We start from the raw sequence: 24,383 nt of genomic DNA, 5'->3' as shown, positions 1-24,383 counted from the left end.
TAGATGCAAATACCAACATAGCCCTAATCTGAACTAACTAAAAACTTAGTTGACACTCAAACTCCTAAGGCCACCGGGTTAATGTAGCTTATAAGCAAAGCAAGGCACTGAAAATGCCTAGAAGAATTGTTTAATTCCATAAACACAAAGGTTTGGTCCTGGCCTTTTTATTTGCTGTCACTAAAATTATACGTGCAAATATCCGTACGCCGGTGAGTTTTACCCTAAAATTTAAGTTAGAATAAAAGGAGTAGGTTTTAAGCTCTCAGTATAACAATTGAAGCTCATAACGCCATGTTTAACCACACCCCCATGTGCTACAGTAGTGATAAAAATTAAGCTATGAATGAAAGTTCGAGTAAGTTATACTGACATAGGGTTGGTAAACTTTGTGCCAGCCACCGCGGTCATACGAATGGCCCAAGTAAATAAAGTTCGGCATAAAGAGTGTTGAATTAAATATTCAGTAAAATTAAAGTACAGCTAAACTGTACAAAGTCCTAGCTTTTATGAAAAACAGTGTCAAAAGAAATTTTATGTAATTTAAACACTAAAACTATAACACAAACTGGGATTAGATAACCCATTACATATAGTTGTAAACATAAATAGGTTTAAAACAAGCCTATTCACCAGAGAACTACTAGCCACAGCCTAAAACTCCAAGGACTTGGCGGTGCTTTATATCCATCTAGAGGAGCCTATTCTGTAATCGATAAACCCTGATATACCTCACCATTTCTTGCTAATTCAGTCTATATACCGCCATCTTCAGGAAACCCTAAAAAGGCCCACACGTAATCCTAATTATATTATATAAAAAAGTTAAGTCGAGGTGTAACTCATGAAATGGGATGTAATGGGCTACAGTTTCTGGGCCAGAACATACGAAACCTTATCTGAACTAGACAAGATAAAGGAGGATTTAGTAGTGAACTAAATATTTTTAGTGTTTAGTTGAATAGAGTAATGAAGCATGCACACACCGTCCGTGACCCTCCTCAATATTTGATACAGATAAGTACATAACTTTTAACTACAAGAATTAAGAGGAGATAAGTCATAACAAGGTAAGCGTACTGGAAAGTGCGCTTTGGTTAATCAAAGTGTAGTTTAGGGCTGGGGATATAGCCTAGTGGCAAGAGTGCCTGCCTCAGATACACGAGGCCCTAGGTTCGATTCCCCAGCACCACATATACAGAAAACGGCCAGAAGCGGCGCTGTGGCTCAAGTGGCAGAGTGCTAGCCTTGAGCGGGAAGAAGCCAGGGACAGTGCTCAGGCCCTGAGTCCAAGGCCCAGGACTGGCCAAAAAAAAAAAAAAAAAAAAAAAGTGTAGTTTAAAGCATCTGACTTACACGCAGAAGACTTCAAAATACTTGAATACTTTGAACTATTGCTAGCCTAGCCTTCCATAAACTAAAGTATTCTTAATGTATAAAATCATTCACCCCTAAACTAGTATAGGAGATAGAATATTTATTACTAGAGCTATAGAAACATTACTGCAAGGGAAAGATGAAAGATATAATTAAAGTATAACAAAGCAAAGATAAAACCTTCTACCTTTTGCATAATGGACTAACTATAATAAATTTGACAAGAAGTGTTTTAGCCAAACACCCTGAAATCAGACGAGCTACGTTTAAATAGCTAACCAGAGCCAACTCGTCTATGTCCCAAAATAGATAATTTAAAGGTAGAGGTGAAAAGCCTACCGAGCCTGATGATAGCTGGTTGCCCAGTCAAAGAATTTTAGTTAAACTTAAAATTTACCTAAAATATTAATAAATTAAATGTAAATTTTAATGTTAATCTAAAGAGGTACAGCTCTTCAGAATTAGGATTCAACTTTTTCTAGTGAATAAATAATCATAGTTGGCCTTAAAGCAGCCACCAATTAAGAAAGCGTTCAAGCTCAACACGAGTTAAATGTAAATATTACTAAAACCTATTACAATTCCTAGAAATACACTGGGCCAATTTAATTACATTAGATGCACCAATGTTAGTATAAGTAATAAGAATAATTTCTCCTGAAATAAGTGTATATCCGCCCGAATAAATCACTGATAATTAACAGTGAAAAAACCCCATATTAATCTTAAACCCATACAAATCAATGTTAATCCAACACAGGTATGTCACCAAGGAAAGATTTAAAAATGTAAAAGGAACTTAGCAAACACAAGCCCCACCTTTTTGCCAAAAATATCACCTCTAGCATTACAAGTATTAGAAGCACCGCCTGCCCAGTGACTAACGTTAAACGGCCGTGGGATTCTGATCGTGCAAAGGTAGCATAATCACTTGTTCCTTTATTAGGGACTTGTATCAACGGCATAACAAGGGCTTAACTGTCTCTAACATTTAATCCATGAAATTGACCTTTCCGTGAAGAGGCAGAAATTAAATAAGACGAGAAGACCCTATGGAGCTTAAATTAACTTTCTACTAAAAACTTAAACTCACTGTAACAGAGGTAAACAGTAACAAGCTAGAAAGAAAATTTTCGTTGGGGTGACCTTGGAGAAAAAATAATCCTCCGAAAGACCTAGACCTGGACTTACAAGTTGAAGTTAACCTACATCATCTTTGATCCAGAATTTCTGATCAAGGTACCAAGTTACCCTAGGGATAACAGCGCAATCTCAGTAAAGAGTCCATATCGATAATTAGGTTTACGACCTCGATGTTGGATCAGGACATCCAAAAGGTGCAGCAGCTATTAAAGGTTCATTTGTTCAACGATTAAAGTCCTACGTGATCTGAGTTCAGATTGGAGAAATCCTTGTGGGTTTCTATCTATTTACTATTTCTCCTAGTAGGAAAGGACCAGAGAAATAAGGCAAACTTTTCCCAAAGCTCCTTAATGCTTAATTATTTATTTCTTAATTAAATTAGCATGCCCAAAATACGTTCCAGGATAAGGAACTGTTAAGATGGCAGAGCTCAGCAATTGCATAAGATTTAATACTTTATTATCAAAGGTTCAACTCCTCTTCTTTTTTTTATTTTTGTATTTGTTTATTAATTGTACACAAATTTTTTGACAAGGTGTTGTGCAAAAAGAGTATAGTTACATAGTGTGTACATTTCTTGTGATATCTTATGTCCTGTTTTTCTATCCCTTCTCTAGGTCAGGTAGACATATATACAAGATACAATGTATGAAGAACATATTCAGTATTCACAGACTTGGTCTCTACTGTCTCTCCGTCTCCCTTTGTTAACAGTCATATATCAGGGAGATCATGCCCCTTTGTTTTCTGTGTTCTAGGCTTGTCTCGCTCAACATTATTTGTTCGAGTTCTGACCATTTCCCTGCGAATAACAATATTTCACCATTCCTAATCGCTATGTAGTATTCCATTGTGTATAAGTACCATATTGTTTGGATCCATTCGTCTGTGGAGGGGCATCTGGGTTGTTTCCATATTTTGGCTATTCTGAATTGTGATGCGATAAACATGGAAGTACACATGTATTTTTGATATCTTGGGGTTTGCTGTTTAGGATAGATGCCTAGGAGTGGTATGGCGTATGGCCAGGTCATAGGGTAGGTCTATATTGAACTTTTTGAGAAACCTCCATACTGTTCTCCAAAGTGGTTGTACTAATTTGCACTCCCACCAACAATGGAGAAGGGTTCCTCTTTCTCCGCACCCCCTCCAGCATCAACTCCTCTTCTTAACAGCATGTTTATTTTAAATTTCCTTGTATTTATTATTCCACTTTTATTAGCAATACCCTTCTTTTTTTTTGGCCAGTCCTGGGCCTTGGACTCAGGGCCTGAGCACCGTCCCTGGCTTCTTACCGCTCAAGGCCAGCACCCTGCCAACTGAACCACAGTGCCCCTTCTGGCCGTTTTCCATATATGTGGTGCTGGGAAATCGAACTGAGAGCTTCATGTGTAGGAGGCAAGCACTCTTGCCACTAGGCCATATTCCCAGCCCCAGCAATACCCTTCTTTGACCCTACTAGAACACAAGATCCTAGGCTATATACAATTACGAAAAGGTCCTAACATCGTAGGTCCATACAGTGGTTTTCAACCATTCGCCAATGCTATAAAACTGTCCATTAAAGAGCCTATATGCCCAGGCACTTCATCCTTAATTCTATTTTCAATTTTCCCTATTTTAGCATTATCACTAGCCCTATCCCTATGAATTCCCCCTCCAATACCACATCCTCTAAATAACATAAACATAGGATTTTTATTCATCTTAGCAGCATCAAGCATATCAGTATATTCAATTTTATGATCAGGCTGAGCATCCACTTCAAAATACGCTATATTTGGAGCATTATGAGCTATAGCTCAAACTATTTTATATGAAGTAAGCCTAGCAATCATCCTCCTATCAACAATACTACTATCTAGACTATTCTCAATATTATCCCTATCAATGTCTCAAGAATATAACTGAATAATTGTCCCAGCATGACCCCTAGCTATAATATGATTTATCTCCACACTAGCTGAAACAACCCGAGCTCCCTTTGACCTAACTGAAAGTGAATCTGAACTAGTTTCAGGCTTCAACGTTGAATATGACACAGGACCATTCGCCTTATTCTTTATGGCAGAATATATAAATATTATCCGAATAAATTCACTAACCGCTACTTTATTTTTTGGTTCAACCTACTCAACACTCAATACAGAAATGATAACTTCAAACCTAGTTGTAAAATTATTAATTTTAATTTCGTTTCTATGGATCTGAGCATCATATCCACGTTTCCTATATGACCAACTTATGCGTCTTATATGAAAAAACTTCCTTCCCCTAACCCTAGCCCTATGTATGTGGCACATTTCACTACCTATATGTACGACGAGCATACCACCGCTAATATAGAAATATGTCTTTCTAAAGAGTTATTTTGGTAGAGTAAAACATAAAGGTTATATTCCTTTTATTTCTAGAATTATAGGACTCGAACCCAACATAACTCAAAATTCTTCGTGCTACCTATTACACTAAATTCTAGTAAGGTCAGCTAATTAAAGGTTTCGGGCCCATAATCCGAAAATGTTGGTTTTAACCCCTCCCATACTAATTAATATTGTTGTATATTCACTAGTTATATTTACTATGTAGGATCCATATTAGTTCTCACAACCTCACACTGAATATACATATTAATAGGACTTGAAATTATACTTGCAATTATTCCTATAATAATTTACAACAGTAACCCACGTTCAAGAGAAGCCGCCACAAAATATTTCCTAACACAAGCAACAGCATCAATAATCCTTATATACGATATCCTCAATAACCTTGATTGGACAATGAAACATAGTTGACCTTAAAGACAACCTATACCTATGTATACTAGCAATTGCCCTAGCCATAAAACTTGGATTAGCCCCATTCTACCTTTGAGTACCAGAAGTTACTCAAGGCATTCCATTATTCTCTGGTATAATCCTACTAACATGACAAAAACTGGCCCCAATCTCAATTATATACCAAATGGCCCATAACCTAAATACAAACATAATATTTATAGCTATATCAGCAATTCTTATTGGGGGCTGAGGAGTTCTTAATCAGACTCAAATACAAAAAAGCCTAGCATATTCATGCATCGCCCATGTAGGATGGATAGCAGCAATAACAATCTATAATCCCTCCGGAATAGCCCTTAATTTATTTACATCATATGTACAATTAACATGTTCATCTCCTTAGACTTTCTATCAGCTAATAACACTACATCTCTAACCATAGCATGAGATTCTAGCCCATTAATTACTTTAATTATGCTGGTCACACATATCATTAGGAGGACTACCCCCACTAACAGGATTTCTACCTAAATGGTTTATTATCAAAGAAAGTGTCAAACAAAAATATTATAGCAAGTATATTTATAGCCATATCAGCCCTACTAAACCTTTACTTTTATCTTCGATGAATCTATTCATCTGCCCTTACATTATTTCCCCTTCCAAATAAGAAATTCATGTGATGACTAAATAATCACAAAAGCTTATGACCCATCCAACTCTTCTTTTTCTATCCTCATTTTCACTCCCCCATCCCCATTATTGTACTCAATATTCTAGAAATTAAGGTTAACCAAAGACCTTAAGTAAACACTCAAGTTTAATTTTTGTCTCTAAGGACTGCAGAACGAATAGTGCATCTTCTGGAAACAAACCAATCGCTTAAGCTAAATCCTCACTAGATCGATAGGTATCAAACCTACAAAATATTAGTTAACAGCTAAATACCCTAAATCATCTGGCTTCAATCTATTTCTCCCGCCGAGAAAAAAGGCAGGAGAAGTCCCGGAAGGATTGAAGCTGTTCCTTTGAATTTGCAATTCAATATGAAATTTCACCTCAGGACTATGATAGAAAGGGGTCTAACCCTAGGCATTCTATCACTAACTATGTTCATTAATCATTGATTATTTTCAACAAATAAATTGGAGCCCTATACTTTATATTCGGAGCATGAGCCGGAAGAGTAGGCGCAGGTTTATGCATCCTCATCCAAGCTGAGCTTGGTCAACCAGGAGCTCCATTAGGGGATGATCAAATCTACAATGTAGCTGTCACCGCCCACGCATTTGTTATAATTTTCCTTATAGTTATACCAATTATGATTGGAGGGTTTGGAAACTGATTAGTCCCATTAATGATTGGAGCACCTGATATAGCATTTCCTCGTATGAATAGCATAAGCAATTCTATGATCTGAAAGTTCTTGAGAATGCACTTTTATAGTTGTTTTAGTAGCTACAGACTTACCTGAAGAATAAAATAGAATGGGATTTCATTCCCCTTTTCATTTGAAAACTCTCCTTTTTTCCTCCCCTCCTCCACCTCTGCCCCACCTCCATTTCTCCTCCTCCCCCTCCCCCTCCCTGCCTCCTCCTCTCCTGCTTCTCCTCTTTCTCCTCCCCACTCCCCTCCCTGCTCCTCCTTCCCCTCCCATCCTCCTCTTTTCTGTCTTTTCTCTTTTCTTTCTTTTTTCTCCAGACATTGTATTTGTATTTCTACTTTAGATTTGGCTGGTTTTGACCTCTCATCAGCCTACCAACTGTGGGGCTTATCTGAATTTGCCATCCTACCTTGCTCAATTTTATGATCTAAAAGTTCTTAAAATGGCACTTTTTTAGTTCTGTTTTAGTAGTTAGAGACTTAGCTGTAGAATACAACAAAATGTGATTTCATTTACCTTTTCATTTGAAAAGTATTCTCCCCTCTTCTCCTTCTCCTCTCTGCCCCGCCCCTGCCTCTACCGCCCCTGCTTCCATCTCCTCCTCCTCCTCTCCACTCCTCCTCTTCTCTGTTTTCTCCTGACATTCTATGTTTGAGGCACTGTTAGCATTCATGATTCAAAACCCGTGTGGTTTAGAATGTGTCTTCTACGGCCTTCAGCAGTCCTAGGCATATTTGATCAGAGTCCTTGCCTTGCCATGCCTGATGGTGTGCTCCTGTTGCACACACATGTCAGGGTATGGGCAGGGACCTAGTGCTGTGTATCTCTGTGTAAACTTGGACACCCCTTAAGCGTGTTTGACAAAAGAAGGCCACTTACCTCCAAGGATGCAGAGCACTGTCTGGTAAGTCACCGAGTGGGTTGGGTGGGCTTTAGTTTAAGGAATTGGGTTGTCAGGCCCCTCCAATTGCCTTCAGCTGTTGTGGGGTTGTTTGATCAGAGTTCTTGCCCTGCCGTGCTTGATGGTCCGCTCTCACTGTGCCTAACTTGGGGTGACAATGGAGACGTTAATAAATGGTCAGCTGTGTCTTCACTGTGTTCATGCACCTGCTCTGCACACACATGTGAGGGTATGGGTGGGGAATCCAGTGCTGTGCATCTCCGTGTGTAAACGTTGGACACCCCTTAAGAATGTTTGACAGAACATGGCCACCTACCTCCAAGGATGCAGAATACTGGTAAGTCACGGAGGTGGTTGGGTTGGGCTTTAGTTTAAGGAATTGGGTTGTTAGGTGTCTGGGGTTACAGGTAAGGGTTAGAGTTCTTAGGGCTACTGTTTTCTGGATTGGTATGATTCAGATTAGGGTTCAGGTGTAGGGTTGTCAATGTTAAGGATAGGTTTAAGGTTGGGTGTTAAGAAGACTCAGGGTGTGAATTATAACTAAATTTTTAGTGTTGTTGCAGAAAAATTGATCACATTATCCCATCACATCACCACATCATGGCATGTGCTCAAATCACATCACATCCTCAGATCACACCACAGCATTACTTCACACCAACCTTACCTGAATTTGCCATCCTACCTGGCTCTATTTTATGATCTAAAAGTTCTTGAAAAGGCACTTTTTTGGTTCTGTTTCAGTAGCAAGAGACTTACCTATACAATGGGATTTCATTCCCCTTTTAATTTGCAAACTGTATTCTCTCCTCTCCGCCTCTGACCACTCCTCCTCTTCCTCTCCTCTGCTCCTTCTCTACTCTCCAGACGTTTTATGTTTGCGGTACGTTAGCATTCATGATTACAAACCCGTGTGGTTTAGAATGTGTGTCAGGCCAATACGATGGCCTTCAGCAGTTGTGTGGGTTGTTGATCAGAGTCCTTGACCTTCCATCCCTGATGGTGTGCTCCTTCTGGGCTTAACTTTGGTTGACAATGGAGACTTGAAAAAATGGTCAGCTGTGCTTTCACTGTGTTCATGCACCTGCTCTGCATACACATGTTAGGGTATGGGTGGGAGATCCTGTGCTGTGTGTCTCTGTGTGTAAACTTGGACACCCCTTAAGCATGCTTGACAATAGAAGGCCACCTACCTCCAGGGATGCAGAACATTGTCTGGTAAGTCACATAGTGGGTTGGGGTTGGGCTTTAGTTTAAGGAATTGGGTTGTTAGGTGTCTGGGGTCAGATGGAGGGTTTTCAGGCTTTAGCTGGTATGATTGAGATTAGGGTTCAGGTGTAGTGTTGTCAATGTTAAGGATAGGGTTAAGGTTGAGTGTTGTTAAGGATACTCAGGGTGTTAATTACAATTAAGTTTTTAGTTATGCTGCAGAAAAACATCACATCATCACATCAAAGCACTACATCATGGCATATCCTCACACCATATCACATCATCATAGCATGTTGTATCATCCCTTCATATCACGCCAACCTCACCTGAATGTGACACCCTACCTGGCTAAATTTTATGATCTAAAAGTTCTCAAAAAGGCACATTTTTAGTTCTGTTGTACTAGGTGCAGACTTACCTGAACAATAAAATAGAATGGGATTTCATTCCCTCCACCCCATTTTTTTTTGTCCAGTCCTGGGCCTTGAACTCAGGGCCTGAGCACTGTCCTTGGCTTCGTTTTGCTCTAGGCTAGCACTCTGCCACTTGAGCCACAGCGCCATGTCTGGCCGTTTTCTGTATATGTGGTACTGGGGAATTGAACCCAGGGCCTCATGTATGCAAGGCAAGCACTCTTGCCACTAAGCCATATGCCTAGACCCTCATTCCCCTTTTCATTTGAAAACTTTCTCTCCTCCTCTCCTCCTCTCTACCTCTGCCCCGCCCCCTCCATTTCTCCTTTTCCTCCTCCCCCTACCTTCTGCCTCCCCCTCTCCTCCTCCTCTTCCTCCTTCCCCCCTCCTCTGTGCTCCTTCCTGCCATTCTCCTGTTTTCTGTCTTTTCTCATTACTTTCTTTTTTCTCCAGACATTGTATTTGTATTTCTACATTAACCCAGCTAGTTTTGATCTCTCAATCTTCTTGCCTCAGCCTACCAACTGTGGGGCTTAACTGAATTTGCAGCCCTACCTGGCTCAATTTTATGACCTAAAAGTTATTGAAGTGGCACTTTTTTAGTTCAGTTTTAGTAGCAAGTGACTTAGCTGTAGAATAAAACACAATGGGATTTCATTGTATTTTTATTTGAAAACTTCATTCTCTCTTTACCTTCTCTTCTCCTTTTTTTTGGTCTTCTCCTCTCCCCTCTCCTCTTCTCTGTTTTCTCTCACCTCTGTGGTTTAGAATGTGTCTCTGACAGCCTTCAGCTGTTGTGGGCGTTCTTTGATCAGTGCTTGCCTCATCATGGCTGATGTGCTCCCTCTGCACACACATGTGAGTGTTTGGGCAGGGACCGAGTGCTGTGTATCTCTGTTTAAACTTGGACACCCCTTAAACATGCATGACAAAAGAAGGCCACCTACATCCAAGGATGCAGAACACTGTCTGGTAAGTCATGGAGTGGGTTGGGGTTGAGCTTTAGTTTAAGGAATCGGGTTGTTAGGTGTCTGTGGTTAGTGGTAGGTGTTTTCAGTTCTTAGAGCTACTGTTTTCAGGGTTGGTATGATTGAGATTAGGGTTCAGGTATAGGGTTGTCCATGTTAAGGATATGGTTAAGGCTGGGTGTTTTTAAGGATACTCAGGGTGTGAATTACAATTTTTAGCTATGCTTCAGAAAATTACATTACATCCTCACATCACATCACATAACGTCACAGCATCACATCACATCTCATCTTCAAATCACGTCACATCAACACATCATGTTTTATCTTGTCGTATGACAACATGTCACACCCTCACTTATCACATCATGTAATCATATCACGTCATACCATCACTTCATGTCATACTATCACTTCATATCACCAGATCAGGTCACATCATCACGTCATGTCACCAAGTCACAGGACTCCATCACATCATCATATGACATCACAGCTCATATCTAGTCACATCTTCACATAACACTATCACATCACAACCTCAAATCACGTCATATCACATCACACCATTATAACTTGTCACATTACATTACATCACATTACATCACACACATCCCACCACCACATTCGGTCACTTCATAACATCACAACCCATCACATCATTTCACTTGTCACTTGAAAATTGCCTTTGTGCTCTCCGCTCCATCCTCCCCTCCCCTGCTTTCCCACTTCCCCCTTCCTCTCCCCCTCTCCTCCTGCCTCTCCACCTCTCTCTCCTCTACTCTTTCCCCTCCTCCCCTCTTCTTCCTCCCTTCCTCTCCCCTCTCCTCCCCCTCCTCCTCCTCCTTTCATCCTTCTCCTCTTCTACGTCCTCCCATCCTTCTATTTTGTATCTTTTCTCTTTCTTTTTTCCCCTTCCAGATTGTATTTCCACACTAGAGCACGCCTGTTTTGAACTCTCAATCTTCCTGCCTCAGCCTGCCAACTGTGGGGCTTACCTTAATTCTCCACCTTACCTGGCTCAATTTTAACTAACAAGAGACTTACCTGTAGGACAAAATAGAATGGGATTTCATTCCCCTTTTCATTTGAATACTTTATTCTCTCCTTTCCTCCTCTCCTCTTATGTCCCTGCCTTCTCCTTCTCTTTTTTTTTCTCCTCTCTTTTTTCCAGACATGTTTGTGGTACATGTTACTATCGATGTTTCCAAACCCATGTGTTTTATAATGTGTGCCATGCCTCTCCAATGGCATTCTTCAGTTGTGGGGTTGTTTGATCAGAGTCCATGCTCTACCACGCTTGATTGTGTGCTCCTGTTGTGCCTAACTTTGTGTGATAATGGAGACTTGAATAAATGGTCAGCTGTGCTTTCACTGTGTTCATGCACCTGCTCTGTCTACACATGTGAGGGTATGGGTGGGGAATCGAGTGCTTTGTCTCTCTGTGTGTAAACTTGGACACCCCTTAAGCATGTTTGAGAAAACAAGGCCAACTACCTCCAGGGATGCAGAACATTGTTTGGTAAGTTGGAATGGTTTGGGGTAGGGCTTTACTTTAAGGAATTGGGTTGTTAGATGTCTGGGGTTAGAGGTGGTGGTTTCAGGGCTTTCGGCTGTTTTCAGGATTGGTATGATTGAGGGTTCAGGTATAGGGTCGTCGATGTTCAGGATAGGGTTAAGGTGACGTCAAGGATACTTGGTTTGAATTATAATTTTTAGTTATGCTGCAGAAAAGTAGACTACATCCCCACAGTATGTCACATAATTACACGTCACATAATCACATCGCGTCATCACATTAACACCATTACTTCACATCACCAGATCCCATCACATCACCAGATCCCATCACATCACCAGATCACTGCACATCATCACGTCACATCATCACAACACATCACATCATTCCCCTTTTCACTTGAAAACTGCCTCTCTCCTCTCTGCTTCTTCCTTTCCTCTCCCTCTCCTCCCCCTCCTCCGCCTCCATTCCTCCTCCTCCTCCCCTCACATCCATCTTTTATATTTTTTCTCATTCTTTTCTTTTTCCTCCAGATATTGTATTTCTATATAAGACCAGGCCGGTTTTGAACTCTCAATCTTCCAGCCTCAGCCTATCAACGGTGGGGCTTACGTGAATTTGCCACCCTAGCTGTCTCAATTTTATGATCTAAAAGGTTCTGAAAAGGCGCTTTTTTAGTTCTGCTTTAGTAGCAAGAGATTTACTTGTAGAGTAAAATAGAATTTGATTTCATTCCCCTTTTCATTTGAAAACTTTGCTCTCTCCTCACCACCTCCACCCTTGCCTCCTTCACCCCTGCCTCCTCCAGTTTCTCATCTCCGCTCCTTTTCTTCTCTGTTTTCTGCAGACATGTTATGTTTCCGATACATGTTAGCATTCATGATTCCAAATGCATGTGGTTTAGAATGTGTGCCAGGCCACTCTGATGGTCTTCAGGTGTTGTGTGGTTGTTTGATCATAGTCCTTGCCTTGTCGTGCTTTATGGTGTGCTCTGGCTGTGTGTAACTTTGGGTGCCAATGGCGATTTGAAAAAGTGGTCAGCTGTGCTTTCACTGTGTTCATGCACCTTCTATGCCCACACACGTGAGGGTATGGGTAGGGGATGGAGTGCTGTGTATCTCTGTGTGTAATGTTGGACACACCTAAAGCATGCCTGACAAAAGAAGGCCACCTACCTCCAAGGATGCAGAGCACTGTCTGGTAAGTCATGGAGTGGGTTGGGTTGGGCTTTATTTTTAGGAATTGGGTTGTTAGGTGTCTGTGGTTAGAGGTAAGTTATGCTGCAGAAAAACAGATCATAGCATCCCATCACATCACCACATCATGACACATCCTCAAAGCACATCACATCCTCAGATCACGCCACATCATCACATCACATCACATCACATCACATCACATCACGCCAACCTTACCTGAATGTGCTACCCTATCTGGCTCAATGTTTTTGGACCTAAAAGTTCTTGAAATAACACTTTTTTTTTTTGGCCAGTCCTGGGCCTTGGACTCAGGGCCTGAGCACTGTCCCTGGCTTCTTCCCGCTCAAGGCTAGCACTCTGCCACTTGAGCCACAGTGCCGCTTCTGGCCGTTTTCTGTATATGTGGTGCTGGGGAATCGAACCTAGGGCCTCGTGTATCCGAGGCAGGCACTCTTGCCACTAGGCTATATCCCCAGCCCGAAATAACACTTTTTTTTTACTCCTGTTTTAGTAGCTAGAGACACCTGAAGAATAAAATCAAATGGGATTTCAGTACCCTTTTTCATATGAAAATTTGTCTCCTTTTCCTCCCCTCCTCCTCCCTCTTCCGCTATTCCTCCTTTTCCTTCTCTTCTTCCTTCCCCTTCCCGTCACTGTTCCTCCCTCCCTTACCCCCTCCTCCTCTTATCTGTTTCCTTTCTTCTTTCTGCAGACATTGTATTTTTATTTCTACATTTGACCCGGCCGGTTTTGAACTCTCAATCTTCCTGCCTCAGCCTACCAACTGTGGGGTTTCCCTGAATGTGCCACCCTACCTGGTTCAATTTCATGATCTAAAATTTAGTTCTTGAAACGGCAGTTTTTTAGTTTTGTTTTTGTAGCAAGAGACTTACCTGTATAATAAAATAGAATGGGATTTCATTCCCCTTTTCATTTGAAAACTTTATTCTCTCTTCTCCGCTCCTGTCCTTTTGTCCTCTGCCCTCCCCTCCGCCCTTCCTCTCCCCTTCTCTGTTTTGTCTCTTCTCTGTTTTCTCACTTCTCTCTTTTCTCCAGACATTTTATGTTTGAGGTACATGTTTATTCATGATTCCAAACCTGTATAGTTTAGAATGTGTCTTGTGCCACTCTGATGGCCTTCATCAGTTGTGGGTTTGTTTGAAAACATTCTTTGCTCTACCATGCTTTATTGTGTGTTTCTGCTGTATCTAACTTGGGTGACAATGGAGACTTGAGTAAATGGTCAGCTGTGCTTTCACTGTGTTCATGCGCCTGCTCTGCACACATGTGAGGGTATGGGTGGGGGGGTCGAGTGCTGTATATCTCTGTGTTTAAATTTGGACAACCTTTAAGCATGCTTGAGTAAAGGAGGCCACCTACCTCCAAGCATGCAGAACGCTGCTAAGCAATGGCGTGGGTTGGGCTTTACTTTAAGTTATTGTTTTTTTAGGTGTCTGTGGTTAAGAGTTCTTAGAGCTACTGATTTCAGGGTTGTTATGATTGAGTTTAGGGTTTTGGTGTATGGTTGTCGATGTTAAGGATAGGGTTAAGTTGGGTGTTGTTTAGGATACTCAGGGTTTGAATTACAATTAAGTTTTTAGTTATGCTGCCGAAAGATATATCACATCATCTCACAAGTCATCACATCATGTCACATTATCACATCACATCACCCCAACCTTATCTGAATGTGCCACCCTACCTGGCTCAATTTTATGATCGAAAAGTTCCTGAAAAGGCACTTTTTTAGTTCTGTTTCAGTAGCTACAGACTTACCTGTAGAATAAAACAGAATGGGATTTCATTTGAAAACTTTATTCTCTCTTCTTGTCCTTCTCCTCTCCTCTTTTTTTGTCCTCTCCTCTCCCCTCTCCTTGTCTTTTCTCTGTTTTCTCCAGACATTTTATGTTTGAGGTACATGTTAGTATTCATAATTCTAAAACTATGGTTTAGAATATGTCAGGCCACTCCGATTGCCTTCAGCTGTTGTGGGGTTGCTTCATCAGGGTGCTTGACCTACCATGCTGAATTGTGTGCTCTAGCTTCACCTAACTTTGGGTGACAATGGAGACCTGAGTAAATTGTCAGCTGTGCTTTTACTGTGTTCATGCTCCTGCTTTGCCTACAAACGTGAGGGTATGGGTGGGGGATCAAGTGCTGTTTATCTCTGTGTGTAAATTTGGACACACCTTAAGCATGCTTGACAAAAGAAGGGCACCTACCACCAAGGATGCAGAACACTGTTAAGTCCCGGAGTGGGTGGGGGTTGGGCTTTTCTGTAAGGAATTGGGTTGCTAGGTGTCTGGGGTTAGAGGTAGGGGTTTCAGGTCTTAGGGTTACTCTTTTTAGGATTGGTATGATTGAGATTAGGGTTCAGGTGTAGGGCTGTCGATGTTAAGGATAGTGTTTAGTTTGGGTGTTAAGGATACTCTTGAATTACAATTTTTATTCTTGCTGCAGTAAAGTAGATTACATATTCACGTCACATCACATCATCACCTCATTTCACATCCTCCAATCATCGCACAACACATCATTTCTTATCATACCTTGTCATATCATAATATGTCACACCCTCACATTACATCATATCATACCACATCTTATCACATCATGATTTCACATCACATGACATCACGTCACACCATCACTTCATTTCATCCGAACACGTCACATCATTACATCGCATCACCAAGCCACATGACATCACATAACATCGTCATATAAAGTCATGACTTAACATCACACTATCACATCACATCCTCAAATCATGTCACAACACATCACGTCACAATATAATACGCCACGTCATCATAACACACCATCATATCTTGTCACATCACATCACATCACACCATTACTTCAGGTCACATCATATCCTCCATCATCATAATACATCACATCATTCCCCTTGTCACATGAAAATTGCTTCTGTCCTCTCTGCTCCCTCCTCCCTTTCCCTGCTCTCCCATTCCGCTCCCTTCCTCTCCCCGTCTCCTCTCTCTCCTCTTTCCCCCTCCTCCCCTCTCCCCCTTCTCCATTCCTCCTTTTCCTCCTCTCCAATCCTTTTTCTATCTTCTCTCCTTATTTTATTTTTCCTCCATACAATGCATTTCTACATTAGACCAGTGGGCGTTCTGTACTGTCAATCTTCCTGCCTCTTCCTACCAAATGTGGCGCCTACCTGAATTTGTCACCCTATATGGATCAAAGTATGATTTAAAAGTTATTGAAAAGGCACTTTTTTCATTATGTTTCAGTAGCAAGAAACTTACCTATGGATTAAAATAGAATGTGGTTTCATTCCCATTTTCATTTGGAAACTGTATTCTCTCCTCTCCGCCTTCGACTCCTTTTCATCTTCCTCCTCCCTGCTCCTTCTCTTCTCTCTTTTCTCCAGATGTTTTATGCTTGTGGTACGTTTGCATTCATGATTCTATGTCCGCGTGGTTCATCATGTGTGTCAGGCCAATCCGATGGCCATCACCAGTTGTGGAGTTGTGGGGGTTGTCGATCAGAGTCTTTGACGTACCATGCCTTATGGTGTGCTCCTGCTGTGCCTAACTTTGGGTGACAATGGAGACTTGAAAGAATGGTCAGCTGTGCTTTCACTGTGTTCAAGCAATTGCTCTGCATACACATGGTAGGGTATGGGTGGGGGATTGAGTGCTATGTATCTGTGTTTAAACTTGGAAACCCCTTAAGGATATTTGACAAAACAAGGCCACCTACCTCCAAGGATGCAGAACACTGGTAAGCAATGGAGTGGGTTGGGCTTTAGTTTAAGTACTTGGGTTAGTGTCTGGGGTTAGAGGTAACGGTTGGCATTCTTAGGACTACTTTTTTCAGGGTTGGTATGATTGATATTAGTGTTCAGGTGTAGGATTGTCGATATTAAGGATAGGGTTACGGTTTGGTGTTGTTAAGGATACTCAGGTGAGAATTACAATTAAGTTTTTGGTTATGCTGCAGAAAGATCATATCATCCCATCACCTGACCACATAACATCATCATATCACCTCACATCCTCAGATCACGCCACATTGTCATATTACGTCAACCTTACCTGAATGTGTTGCCCTACTTGGTTTAATTTTATGACCTTCAATTTACTTCTGGAAAAGGCACTTCTTTAGTTCTGTTTTAGTAGCAAGAGACCTATAGAATAAAATAGTATGGAATTTCATGCCCCTTTTCATTTGGAAACTTTATTCTCTCTTCTTCTTCTCTTCTGTCCTTTTATCCTATCCTCCCTTCCAAAACTGTATGGTTCACAATGTTTGTGAGGCCATTTCGATGGCCTTCAGCTGTTGTGGGGTTGCTTGATCAGAGTGCTTGACTTACCGTGTTTGATGTTGTGCTCCCGCTGTACCTACCTTTGGCTGACAATGGAGATTTCAGTAAATGGCCAGCTGTGCTTTCACTGTGTTCATGTACCTGCTATGCCCACAGATGTGAGGGTATGGGTGGGGGATCAAGTGCTTTGTATCTCTGTGTGTAAAATTGGACACTCCTTAAGCATGCTTGAGAGAAGAAGGCCACCTATGTCCAGGGATATAGAATACTGTCTAGTAAGTCGTGGAGTGGGTTGGGGTTTTCAGGGTTGTTATGATTGAGATTAGGGTTCAGGTATGGGATTGTTGATGTTTAGGATAGGGTTTAGGTTGGGTGTTATTAAGGATACTCGGTGGAATTACAAGTTTTAGTTATGCTGCAGAGAATTAGATTACATCCTCACATCACATCATCACATCACCACATCAATGCATCACCTCCCAACACAATATCACATCACATAATTACATATGTCACATAATCACACCACATTATCACATCACACCATCACTTCACATAACCAGATCACGTAACATCATCAAGTCATGTCACCAATTCACAGGACTACTTCACATCATCATGACATCACATCATTACAAGTCACATCTTCACAACACCTCCTTACATCACGTGACATCATCACAACACATCACATTCCCTTTTCACTTTAAAACTGCCTCTCTTATATCAGTTCCTTACTGCCCCTACTTCCCCTGCTCTCCCATTCCCCTTTCTTCATGTACCCCTCTTCTCCCCCTCTTCAGTCTCTCCTCCTCCTTCCCCTCCCTTCCCATCCTTTTGTTTTCTGTCTTTTCTCTTTTCTTTTTCCTCCAGACATTATATTTCTACATTAGACCAGGCCTGTCAATCTTCCTGCCTCAGCCTACGAACTCTGGGGCTTACCTGAATTTGCCAACTTGCCTGGGTCAATTTTATTATCTAAAAGGTCCTGAAACGGCGCTTTTTTAGTTGTTTCAGTACCAAGACTTAACCGGAAGAATGAAATAGAATAGGATTTCATTCCCCATTTCATCTGAAAACTTTATTCTCTCCTCTCCACTCTGCTGCCGTTCCCTCCTCATCTGCCCCCGCCCCCTTCACCCCTACCTCCTCCACTTCCTCCCCTCCCCTCCTTGTCTTGTCTTGTTTTCTCCAGACATTTTATGTTTGAGTTACATGTTACCACTCATGGTATAGGGTGTGTGAAGCCACTCCGATGGCTTTCAGCTGTTGTGAGGTTGTTTGATCCGAGTCCTTGATCTACTATATGTGATGGTGTTTTCCTGCTGCGTGTAAGTTTGGGTGATAATGGAGACTTGAATAAGCGGTCAGCTTTGTTTTCAGTGTGTTCATGCACCTGCTCTTCATACACATGTGAGGGTATGGGTGGGGGATCGAGTGCTGTGTGTCTGTGTGTAAATTTGACACCCCTTAAGCATGTTTGACAAAACAAGGCCACTTCCCTCCAGGATGCAGAACACTGGTAAGCAATGGAGTGGGTTGGGCTTTCGGAATTGTGTTGTTAGGTGTCTGGGGTGTTCTTAGGAGTATTGTTTTCAGGTTTGGTATGATTGAGATTAGGGTTCAGGTGTAGGATTGTCAGTATTAAGTATTGTGTTAACGTTGGGTGTTGTTAAGGATACTCAGGGTGTGAATTACAATTTTTATTCATGCTGCAGAATATTAGATTACATCCTCATACATGTAACACCACATCATTTCACATCCTCCATCACATCAAGACATCATTTCTTATCTTTTTCATATTACAATACGTCACATCCTCCCATTACATCATATCATTCCACATCATCCCACATCACATCACATCACATCACACCATCACATCACGTCAACAAGCCACAGGAATCCCTCACATCATGTGACATCACATCACATCTTCATATAAAGTCACATCTTCACATCACACTATCACAACCTCAAATCATGTCACATCACATCACATCTCAATACATCACTTCACATCGTCACATCACACCATCATATCTTGTTATATAATATCACACCATCCCACAGGTCATCACAATCATTCCACATCATCCCACATCATAACAATCACAATACATCACATCATTCCCCTTGTCACTTGAAAAATGCCTCTGTCCTCCCTGTCCCTCGTCCCCTCCCCTGCTCTCCCATTCCCCTCCCTTCCTCTCCCCATCTCCTGTCCCTCCTCTTTCCCCTTCTCGTCCTCCTTCATTATCCTCTTCCTCCTCCATTCACCCTCTTCCTTCTATTGTTCCATCTTTCTCTTTTCTATCTTTTCTCTTTCTTTTCTTTTTCCTCTAGGCATTGTATTTCTACATTAGATCCAGGGGGGTTCTGTACTTTCAATCTTCCTGCCTCTGCCTACCAACTGTGGAGCTTACCTGAATTTGCCACCCTATCTGGCTCAAATTATGATTTAAAAGTTCTTAAAAAGGCACTTTTTTAGTTCTGTTTCAGTAGTAAGAGACTTATCTATAGAATACAATAGAATGTGATTTAATTCCCATTTTCATTTGGTAACTGTTTTCTCTCCTCTCCACCTCTGACTCCTTTTCCTCTTCCTCCACTCAGCTTCTTCTCTTCTCTTTTCTCCAGATGTTTTATGCTTGTGGTACATGTTTGCATTCATGATTCTAAGTCCGTGTGGTTTTGAATGTGTGTCAGGCCAATCCGATGGCCATCAACATTTGTGTAGTTGTGGGGGTTGTTGATCACTGTCCTTGACGTACCATGCCTGATGGTGTGCTCCTGCTGCGCCTAACTTTGGGTGACAATGGAGACTTGAAAAAAATGGTCAGCTGTGCATTCACTGTGTTCATGCACCTGCTCTTCATACAAACGTTAGGGTATGGGTGGGGCATCGAGTGCTATGTAACGTGTGTAAACTTGGAAACCCCTTAAGCATGTTTGACAAAGCAAGGCCACCTACTTCCAAGGATGCAGAAGTGGGTTGGGTTTTAGTTTAAGTACTTGGGTTGTTAGGTGTCTGGGATTAGAGGTAACGGAGTTCTTAGGCATACTGTTTTCAGGGTTGGTATGATTGAGATTAGGGTTCAGGTGTAGGGTTGTTGATATTAAGGATAGGGTTAAGGTTTGATGTTGTTAAGGATACTCAGGTGTGAATTACAATTAAGTTTTTGGTTATGCTGCAGAAAGATCACATCATCCCATCACCTGACCACATAACATCCTCATATCACATCATATCCTCAGATCACACCACATCATCACATCACGCCAACTGTACCTAAATGTGCTACCCTACTTGGTTCAATTTTATGATCTAAAATTTAGTTCTTGAAAAGGCACTTCTTTAGTTCTGTTTTAGTAGCAAGAGACCTATAGAATTAAATAGTCGGATTTCATGCCCCTTTTCATTCGAAAACTTTATTCTCTCTCCTTTTCCTTCTCCTCCTGTCCTTTTCTCCTATCCTCCCTTCCCCCTCTCCTCTCCTCTGTTTTGTCCAGACATTTAACGTTTGAGGTACATGTTAGTATTCACGAGTCCAAACAGAATGGTTCACAATGTTTTTCAGGCCACTGATGTCCTTCAGCTGCTGTGGGGTTGCTTGATTAGAGTGCTTGACTTACTGTGTCTGATTTTGTGCTCCCGCTGTACCTAACTTTGGCTGACAATGGAGATTTCAGTAAATTGTCAGGTGTGCTTTCACTGTGTTCATGTACCTGCTATGCCCATAGATGTGAGGGTATGGGTGGGGGCTCAAGTGCTTTGTATCTCCGTGTGTAAACTTGGACACTCCTTAAGCATGCTTGAGAGAAGAAGGCCACCTACCTCCAGTGGTGCAGAACACTAGTAAGTCATGGAGTAGGTCGGGGTTTTCAGGGTTGGTATGATTGAGATTAGGGTTCAGGTATGGGGTTGTTGATGTTTAGGATAGGGTTTAGGTTGGGTGTTATTAAGGATACTCGGTGGAATTACCAGTTTTAGTTATGATGCAGAAAATTAGATTACATCCTCACATCACATCACATCAACGCATCGACTCACAACACATCATCACGTCACATCAGAACATATTACATATATCACATAATTACACCACATTATCACATCACACCATCACTTCACATAACCAGATTATGTAACATCATAAAGTCATGTCACCAACTCTCAGGACTCCATCACATCACATCGTATGAAGTCACATCTTCACACCACATACTTACATCACGTGACATCAGAACATATCATATTCCATTTTTCACTTGAAAAATGCCTTTCTCCTATCAGCTTCTTCCCTACCTCCCCTGCTCTCCCATTCCCGTCCCTTCCTCTACCCCTCTCCTCCCCCTCCTCAGCCTCTCCTCCTCCTCCCCGTCTCTTCTTATCCTTTTCTGTCTAATTTCTTTCTTTTCTTTCCCTCTAGACATTGTATTTCTACAATAGACCCGGCCTCTCAATCTTCCTGCCTCAGCCTACCAACTCTGGGGATTACTTGAATTTGCCACTTTTCTTGGCTCAGTTTTCTTATCTCAAAGGTCCTGAAAAGGCAGTTTTTTAGGTCTGTTTCAGTACCAAGACTTACCTGTAGAATGAAACAGAATGGGATTTCATTTGAAAACTTTATTCTCTCCTGTTCTCTCTGCCGCCGCTCCCCCCTTTATCTGCCCCTGCCCTTTTAACACCCGCCTCCTCCACTTCCTCCCCTCTTTCTCTTGTCTTTTCTCCAGACATTTTATGTTTGAGTTACATGTTAGAGTTCATGGTTTAGAGTGTGTGAATCCACTCCGATTTCCCTCAGCTGTTGTTAGGTTGTTTGATCTGAGTCCTTGACCTACAATATCTGATGGTGTGTTCCTGTTGCGCTTAAGTTTGGGTGATAATGGAGACTTGAATAAACGGTCATTTGTGTTTTCACTGTGTTCATGCACCTGCTCTGCACACACATGTGAGGGTATGGATGGGGGATCGAGTGCTGTGTGTCTGTGTGTAAACTTGGGCACCCCTTAAGCATGTTTGACCAAACAAGGCCACCTCCCTCCAGGATGCAGAACACTGGTAAGCAATGGAGTGGGTTGGGCTTTAGTTTAAGGAATTGTGTTGTTAGGTGTCTGGGGTGTTCTTAGGACTACTGTTTTCAGGTTTGTTATGATTGAGATTAGGGTTCAGGTGTAGGATTGTCGATATTAAGAATAGGGTTAAGGGGCTGGGGATATAGCCTAGTGGCAAGAGTGCCTGCCTCGGATACACGAGGCCCTAGGTTCGATTTCCCCAGCACCACATATACAGAAAACGGCCAGAAGCGGCGCTGTGGCTCAAGTGGCAGAGTGCTAGCCTTGAGCGGGAAGAAGCCAGGGACAGTGCTCAGGCCCTGAGTCCAAGGCCCAGGACTGGCCAAAAAAAAAAAAAAAAGAATAGGGTTAAGGTTGGCTCTTAAGAATACTCACGGTACAATTAAGGATATAATTTTTGTTCATGCTGCAGAATGTTAAATTACATCCTCATATCATGTCACATCATCACATCATTTCACATCCTCCATCACATCAACACGACAATACGGAATGGGTTGGGTTGTGCTTTAGTTTAATGAATTGGGTTGTTAGGTATCTGTGGTTACAGGTCGGGGTTTCTGTTCTTAGGGCTACTTTTTTCAGTGTTGGTATGATTGCGATTATGGCTCAGGTATGGGGTTGTCGATATTAAGGCTATGGTTAAGGTGTTAAGGATACTTGGTGTGAATTACAATTTTTATGCTGCAGAAAATGAGATTACATCCTCACTTCACATCATCACATCGCATCATTGCATTACATTACATCACATCCTCACATAATTATAGTTGTTACATCATCACATCACATATCACTATCATTTCATATCACCAGATCACTTTACGTCACAAATTATGTCACATCATCACATCATGTCACCAACTCATAGGATTCCATCATATCATCATGATATCATATCACATACAAGTCACATCTTTACATCACATCTTCAAATCACGTCATGTTACATCACAGCACATCACATCAATCCCTTTTTTACTTGAAAACTGCCTCTGTCCTCTGTTTCCTCCCCCTTCCCCCCACTCACCTCCTTTCCTCTACCCCTCTCCTACACCTCTTGTGTCTCCACTCTTCCTCCTACTCACTTCTCATCCTTCTCTTTTCTATCCTTTCTCTTTTCTTTTTCCTCTAGACATTGTATTTCTACATTAGACCAGGCCCGTTTGAGTTATCAATCTTCCTGCCACAGCCTACCACCTGTGGGGCTTACCTGAATTTGCTATCCTACCTGGCTCAGGTCTTAAAAAGGAGCTTTTTTAGTTCTGTTTCAGTACCAAGAGATTTACCTGTAGAATGAAATATAATGGGATTTCATTCCCCTTTTGATTTGAAAACTTTATTGTGTCCTGTCCTTTTTGCCCCTGTCCCACTTACTCTACCCCTGCCCCCTCCACCCCACCTCCACTTCCTCCCCTCTGCGCCTTCTCTTCTCTCTTTTCTCCAGACATTTTATGTTTGAGGTACATGTTAGCATTCATGATTCCAAACCCGTTGAGAATGTGTGTGTGTCCCCTCCGATGGCCTTCAGCTGTTGTGTGATTGTTTGTTCAGAGTCCCTCCCTTGCTGTGTCTGATTGTGTTTTCTTCCTGCGCCTATATTTGGGTGACAATCGGGACTTGACAGCTGTGCTTTTACTGTGTTCATGCATCTGCTATGCCTACACATGTGTGTGGGTGGGGGATTGTATGGTGTGTATCTGTTTGTAACCTTGGACACCCCTTAAGCATGCTTGAGAAAAGGCCACCAAAAGGATGCAGAATGCTGGTATGTCACGGATTTGGTTGGGTTGGGCTTTAGTGTAAGGAATGTGGTTTTAGGTATTTGTGGTTAGAGGTAGGGGTTTTCAAGTTTTAAGGCTACTGTTTCCAGGTTAGGTAAGAGTGCGATTATGGCTCAGGTATCGGGTTGTCAATGTTAAGGTTAGGATTAGGTTGGGTGTTAAGACTCCAGGTGTGAAGAGTTTAGTTTTTAGGTACGCTGGAGAAAAACAGTTCACTTCATCCATCAGACAGCACATAATGGCACATCCTGTTGTGACCCTAACCTCAAACCTAACCCTAAGCCATAACCCTATACTCCAGCCCTAAACCGTAACCCCAAC

The 24,383-nt window shown here is 41.7% G+C and overlaps 2 long non-coding RNA genes across 2 annotated transcripts in view; one reads left to right on the top strand and one right to left on the bottom strand.

Moving 5' to 3' along the window:
• The window catches only part of LOC125357980, a 28,928-nt gene extending 28,434 nt beyond the window's left edge, over positions 1-494 (top strand). The window contains exon 4 of the long non-coding RNA XR_007212249.1: positions 327-494. This is a non-coding gene — a long non-coding RNA (uncharacterized LOC125357980). The remainder of the gene's footprint in view (positions 1-326) is intronic.
• Positions 495-5,204: 4,710 nt separating this feature from the next.
• LOC125358034 lies at positions 5,205-23,150 on the bottom strand. The gene is made up of 3 exons (XR_007212255.1): positions 23,140-23,150; positions 20,554-20,555; positions 5,205-5,291 (listed from the first exon to the last, which is right to left on the bottom strand). It is a non-coding gene; the product is annotated as an uncharacterized LOC125358034 (long non-coding RNA).
• Positions 23,151-24,383: the final 1,233 nt, after the last annotated feature.

The sequence above is a fragment of the Perognathus longimembris genome, chromosome 10, assembly GCF_023159225.1.
Source record: "Perognathus longimembris pacificus isolate PPM17 chromosome 10, ASM2315922v1, whole genome shotgun sequence".
NCBI classification, from domain to species: domain Eukaryota; kingdom Metazoa; phylum Chordata; class Mammalia; order Rodentia; family Heteromyidae; genus Perognathus; species Perognathus longimembris.
Note: the sequence above shows the minus strand (reverse complement) of the source record. Positions and strands in the feature narration are given on the sequence as shown.